Raw genomic sequence first — 7,043 nt, 5'->3', positions numbered from 1 at the left:
ACCATCCATTTCTGAAATCTTGTTGTTTATCTTTTGGATTTCTAATTGTTGTCTTTGTATAATTTCTAGTTGTGAATTTATTTTGGCATTTTGTTCCTCCATTATTTTCCTGAATTATTCCAATTTTTTGTCTGTATTTTCCATGAATTTGTCTACTTTTTCCTCATTTTTGTCTGTTTTGCTTCAACTCTTGGAGAATTCTGAGTATTAAAGATTTGAATTCCCTATCAGGTAGTTCTAGTGCCTTTTCCTCCACTGGAAAGTCATCTGGTGTTTTATTTTGGACATCTACTGGAGCCATCCTGTCCTGTTTTTGTAAAAGTTTTGATATTGTCTGCTGTCTTTGGGGCATTCAGTAGTTATTTTTCTCATTTATTGATTGTAGATTTGTTCTGTCCTTTTTTTTATTTGGCTATGTCTGAGCAGGCGGGCTGTGTGTTCTTTGTTGTTTGCTCCTCTGTGGGCATGATACTTTTCGCCTCCTTCTCCTATTGGCAGTGTCAGTCACTCAGATATTGTACAGCAGGGCAGGTCTATCTGAAGAGGAGTTACTGGGACTGGTTGTTTGTGGCACTTATTACAGCCACCATGGCGGGTTGGTAATCAGTGCATGGCAGGTTGCAGTAGGCTGTGCCTGTGCTGCTTGGTGGTGTAATGTTAAGCACACGGTGTAGGTAGGCAGGATTTAGGGGGGAGATTGTTATGTGTGGAGCTGAGATGGATATGGGAGAGAGGAACAGGAGCCAAAAACATACAAAAAAAAAAAAAAAAGAATGCTAGGGGAGCTTGCTGTTGGAGTGGAAAGATGAGAGACTATGAAATGGAGAAAAACAAAAAGGGGAGGAGGAAGAAAATAAAGAATAAACAAATAAAAATCAGAAAGGGAAAAGAACAGCAAAGTTCCCAGGGATCCCACTGGTGCGGGTATAAGGTCTGGGGAAGTTGTTCTTAGGTGTTGCAGTACAGCCTGGTTAGAAGGCGTAGAGGTATTCAGCACCAGGTATTCAGGGAACAGAAAGAGAAGGAAGGTATAGAGAGACAAGAAACTGAGTAATAAAGACAAAAAGGGAAATAGAGGGAAAAGAAAACAAATTTAAAAAAAAAAAAAGACCCCCAAAAAAACAGGAAAAAAAAACCCACAAAAAAAAGAAATGCCCGCAGGGATCCCTCTGCGCATCTGCACAAGCTGAGGGGGTAGATTCCAAGCCACGCAGCACCGCCTGGCCAGAACAGGCTCCCAACTCAAGAAAGGGAAAGAAAACAAACGAACAATTCAAAACAAACAACAGCCACGGGATCCCACCAGCCTGGCAGCCCAGACCGGGAAGCAGTTGCACACTCGAACGGAGCTCCGCAGCCCCTCGGGAAGAGGCAAAGATGGTGCACGGAGCCCAGTATTTGAGCAAAAGGAGAGGGAGGTGGTGAGAGGTAAGGAAGAAATCAAAAGAAGTAGAAAAAAAAAGCAACACCAGCAGCCAACAAATGGCACTCAGAGAGCCAGCTAGCGTGGGTGGATGGAATCCAAGCAGCCGGTGCTTCCCGGACATGAGACTGTGTCTGCGGGAAGCAGAGGAGGCCGAGTGGGGGGTGAAGAAGGGTGGGGGGTGAAAAAGTGTATATCACAAATTACCGGAGCTCTGCAGCCGCTCAGGAAGAAGCAAAGATGGCGCACGGAGCCAGGTATTTGAGCAAAAGGAGGGGGAAGTGGTGAGAGGTAAGGAAGAAATCAAAAGAAGTGGAAAAAAGTGACACCAGCAGCCTACAAATGGCACTCAGAGAGCCAGCCATTTCAGGCGGGTGGAATCCAAGCAGCCGGTGCTTCCTGGACAAGAGACTGTGGCCGTGGGAAGCAGAGGCGGCCAAGTTGGGGTGAAGAACGGTGGGGGATGGGAAAGTGTATATTGCAAATTACTTGTTGTTCTGTCTCCCGCTGGAAGCTCCGTGAAGCTGCTTTCTCGTACCCCATTTGCTGGTCTCCGATAGGAGTCCAAGATGGCGGATCCGTGCTGCGTTAGCTGATAGGAGACCTCGGCATGAATTTCTCCTCGCTCTCCATTCTCTGTCAGTTTTCTCACTCCATTTGGTGCCTGGCTGAGTTCTTTATCTCTTCATTTGATGTTTTGGGGTTTCAGGAGTGCTGTTTACTTCGTTTGGCATAGTTTTTTGGATCTTTGCTGTGGAGGGATGGGGTGGTACTTCTGCCTAGGGCGCCATTTTGCCAAAAGTCTCCCTTTAGTATTTCTTGTAGTTTTGATTTTTGCAAATTCCCTGAACTTATGTTTATCTGGAAATGCCCTAATTTCACCATCATATTTGAGAGACAGTTTTGTTGGATATATAATTCTTGGCTGGCAGTTATTTTCCTTCAAGGCTTTATATATGTGATCCCAATGCCTTCTAGCCTGCATGGTTTCTGCTGAGTAGTCCGAGCTTATTCTAATCATCTCTCCTTTGTAGGTGACTTTTCTTTTATCCCTAGCCACTCTTAAAATTCTCTTTATCTTTGGTTTTGGTAAGTTTGATTATAATATGTCTTGGTGACTTTCTTTTGGGATCTACCTTATGTGGGGTTCGATGAGCATCTTGGATAGATATCTTCTCATCTTTCATGGTATCAGGGAAGTTTTCTGTCAACAAATCTTCAACAGTTTTCTCTGTATTTTCTGTTATCCCCCCTGTTCTGGTACTCCGATCACTTGTAGGTTATTTCTCTTGATAGAGTCCCACATGACTCTTAGAGTTTCTTCATTCTTTTTAATTCTTTTATCTGATTTTTCCTCATATAAGTTGGTGTCGAGAGCTTTATCTTCAGTGTCACTAGTTCTAATTTCTTCTGCATCAATTCTGCTCCTGTGACTGTCTATTGAGTTTCTAATTCTGAAATTTTATTGTTAATCTTCTGGATTTCTGATTGCTGTCTCTATGGATTCTTGCAGCCTATTAAATTTGGCATTATGTTCTTGAATAACTTTTTCAAGTTCCACTGCCACTTTGTCTGTGTGTTCCCTGGAAGTTCTGCATTTTGTTTAATTTCCTTTCTAATTTCTAGGAGAGTTCTGTACATTAATCTTTTGTGTTCTGCCTCTGGTAATTCCAAGAAATTCTCTTCCTCCAGAGAATTTATTGATTCTTTATTTTGGGAGCTTGCTGAAGCCATCATGGACTACCTGTTTATGTGATTTGATATTGACTGTTGTCTCCGAGCCATCAATAAGTTATTATAATTTTATATTTGTTTAGTGAGTCCTAGCTTCTTGTTTTGTTTTGTTTTGATATGCCCCAATAGGCTGCTCATGTGTGCCAAGTTGATTATTGACACCTTTGAAGCTCTAACGTCCTGTCACCAGGTAGTTAGTTCTGTAACTAAGTATGTGCCCACAGGAATCCATTAAATTTTCCTATATGGGTTTAGCTCAGGTGACCAGGCTGTCAGTCACCAACTGTGTGGTGCAGGCTCTCACCTACAGTCCTAGAGAGGCATGGGTGATTGGTGTAGGCACTAGACTCTGGCTGTGGTAGGGGATCACTCACTGAGACAGGCAGGGAGCTGATGGCTGCCCCTGAGAGTCTGAAAGGAAAGTGTGTCCGTATTCTCTAGGCTGAGTAGGTAGGTGAGTTTTGCAGCCAGACTATGAGCTCCTCACTCTGTTGGCTGTAAAGACTCAAGGGCACCACTTTTTCTTGAACTCCTGTGGCAGGTGACTAGGAGGTTTACAGGTGCCGCCACCAGTCCTCAAGCCCCTGTTGCGGATTGATAGAAGTGCCTACTTAAGGGGCAGGGCTGTTTCGAGGGTCACAAATCTGCCACTTCATAGCTGAAACAGTTGGGGTTAAACTTCAGATGTTCGCCCTGTTGTACTGTGGTAGTGAGGGCTAATGCTGTTGAGATGGGTCCCCAGAAGTCTATACAGGGGTGAAAGGCACTCAGAGTCTGCAGACCCGTTACGCCTGTGCCTAGCAAAGGAGCTGTGCCGACCCTGCGTTCCTGGCTTAGGGGAGCCAGTAGCTTGTTTGTTCCCTCTCCAAGGCCAGGAGAATGGGTCAGGGTGCCTTTTGGGATCTACTTCCTGTCCAGAGGACTCCTGGTGCAAAGCACGGAGGGAGAGAGGAGGTAAACGAGAGAGCGGTTTTTCCCAAATGGGCTTTTTTTTTCAAATCTCCGCAAAAGGCCGCACACATGTACTTATCTTTAGCCACTTGGGAGCTGCTTTTCACTGGTTCGGAGTGTCCAAGCAGAATCTCTGCTGCCAGATCTCTCTCAATGTGGAAACTGCTTTCCGAGTGTGTGCACAGCTGTTTGCCTGCTTCACTGCAGAGCTGGCACACCTGAGGAGTTGCCAGTGCAGCCGAGGAGTTGCTAGCACGGCCGAAGAGTTGCCGTCCCGCCGCCACCGCTCTGGTGCTGCTGGCTTCTTCTGAACCGTCTCTCTCTCGCCCTGCCACTCAGTCCGATTCCTCAACTTTGTCTTGTTCAGGGCTCCTAGATATTCATATATAATCAAATCACTTGTTTTTCCAGGTCTTTGTTGTAAGAGGGATATAGGAGGCGTCTAACTACACTGCTGTCTTGGCTCAGCCTCCCCCGATCCATAGGGTTTTTGCTGGCTAATTTTCAGAAGTAGATCTCCAGGCCTTTCTTCCTAGTCTGTCTTAGTCTGGAAGCTACACTGAAACCTGTCCACCGTGGGTGACTCTGCTGGCATTTGAAATACCAGTGGCATAGCGTCCAGGATCATAGTAACGTGCAGGCCACCATAGTATGACAAACTGACAGATGGTGGTGGTCTAGTGAAAACTAATCCCAAAAAAGGATATCAAAGAGCCTGTCTCAGTGCCTGGCTCTATGCTCACATAAGTGCCTCCAGTAATATTTCTTGTGTCTCAATCCATTTGATGAAAACTGCCCTTATCGGTTCCTGTTGTGACTATCCTTTGAAATTATTATCCATTTATTTTTATCACATTAGTCATACCTACATTGTTTCAGCATTGACTCCAGGAAACAGCATACCTGTTTCTATTTTCAAACAAATACAAAAAAGTAATTGCAGTCCTATTTCCTTTGGCATGCTGAAAGTGCTGCATAGGCATAAAATGGTAGTTCAAGTTTTAGAAATGTTCCCTGGAACTTTAAGGCTGCCTGCCATTCCCGGAACTCCTGCATGAAAATCTCTTCATACCGCCCAACTGTCAGCTTGCCCTCTTTGAAATGGCACTTTGGTCTCTTCGGATGTGCAAAAGCCTGCAAAACAAACTTCATCAAGTTAAACATAGAGGTACCACATTACCCAGCAATCCCACTCCTAGGTGTATACCCAAGAGAATTGAAAACATATGTCCACATAAAAACTTGTACATGTGTGTTCATAGCAGCAATATTCATAATAGCCAGAGTAGAAAACACCCCACAAATGTCCATCATTTGATGAACGGATAAATAAAATGTGGTATATTCATATGCATTCTGTTTCCTGTAGCTGCTGTAACAAATTACCAGAAGCTCAGTGGCTTAAAAGAATACAAATGTATTCTCTTACAGTTCTGGAAGTCAGAAGTCTGAAATCAGTTTCACTGCCTCTCAGAGTTGTGCAGATTCAATAAATAATCCATGTAGTGCTTAGCATGTACTAGGTGCTCAATAAAGTAGGCTATTGTCAGTAGAGGGAAGGAACGTGTTGCTGACCAATCCTAAATGGGGCCTAATTGTACTCTTTAAGTTACAGATTGTCTGTGGGGAATTAGAAGAAAGGCATCAGAAAGCTTCAAGGATGAAAAATCTATCTGGTTTTGGAAAGCATAGCATTCATGCATGTATTTATCCATTCACTTGCTCATTCCTTCATTCCTTCCATCTTTCTTTCATGTAACAGGCATTTATTGAGAAAATACTGTATGCATACCTGGCACTGTGTTACTGCAGGGGATATGCTCCCATGGAACTCGTGATCCCTGGAAAAGACAAACAAAAATAAGTGAAATAAAATGTACCAGACACTGTTCTAGAAGTTTACACAGATTTCAGGTGAACAAGTAAGGTGAGTAGGGCAAGTGAATTGAAAAGGGCACAAAGGAAAGTGTGGTTAATTATAAGGCGGGGGCAAGGGCAAGGACAGACTTTATAGAGGAAGTTTAGATGTACATACTGTGTATGTGTTGAGTGTGTGTGTGTGCATAAGGTGTGCAGTAGGGAATAAATAGGATAAAAGGACATTCCAGGCATGAGCAAAGGCCCAGAGGTATGAAGCAGCCTGCATTTTACAGGAAATGTTTGTAGTTCCTGCAGGTAGGGGATCAGCTAGAAGTAAGTTGTGCTAAGACATAGGGAACCAAAATGCTTTAAACAGGGAGACAGAGTGAGCTGATCAGATTTCACTTTTAGTAAAATCTCTGGCTGTAGTGTGGCAGAGAAAGACAACTGTGATGAAAGAAAAGGATAGAAGCAATGGTTGGGAGACTGTGGCAATGGCCCAGGTATTGGGTAAGGGTGACCTGAACCATCGTAGGGATGGGGCAGGAGAGGGAGAGCCTACTCCTGTCCCTGTTGGACACCCAGCTTACAAACTTGCACATTTGTATCAATGCACAGGTAAATATGCACCCTGTTTAGGGGAATGATTGGCATTCAGCAACCACAAGAGTGTACCCATTGGAGGCGTGACCCACTCTGTCTTGGCAAGGCCTCCCATGTTCTCTAGAAGTCAGACGTTATCAGGAGTTCTGCTTTGGCTGTGGCTTGTGATGGTTCCAGGCAAGGCCTATGGTTCCCTGGAAATTATTTTTATTGAAAGATCCCTGACTGAGAGAAGAAAGCATAAGACACTGCCCTTTTATTTTCTCAGCACCATCCCCCTCACCACCATCTTAGGCTCAGCCCATCCATCTGACCACCCTAGATCAGGAGGAGGCCCAGCTCTGCACCACCAGCCTGACACCTGCTCCTTCAGACCATTTGCCACTCCTTTACACAGCTCCTCTCTTGTTCCTTGTACCTTGGTCCCAAGAATGGAGTTTCTCTTGTGGCCCCCATGCTGGAGTTCCTGCTT

Source organism: Trichechus manatus, unplaced genomic scaffold, assembly GCF_000243295.1.
Source record: "Trichechus manatus latirostris isolate Lorelei unplaced genomic scaffold, TriManLat1.0 scaffold00006, whole genome shotgun sequence".
In the NCBI taxonomy this organism is placed as follows: Eukaryota; Metazoa; Chordata; class Mammalia; order Sirenia; family Trichechidae; genus Trichechus; species Trichechus manatus.
Note: the sequence above shows the minus strand (reverse complement) of the source record.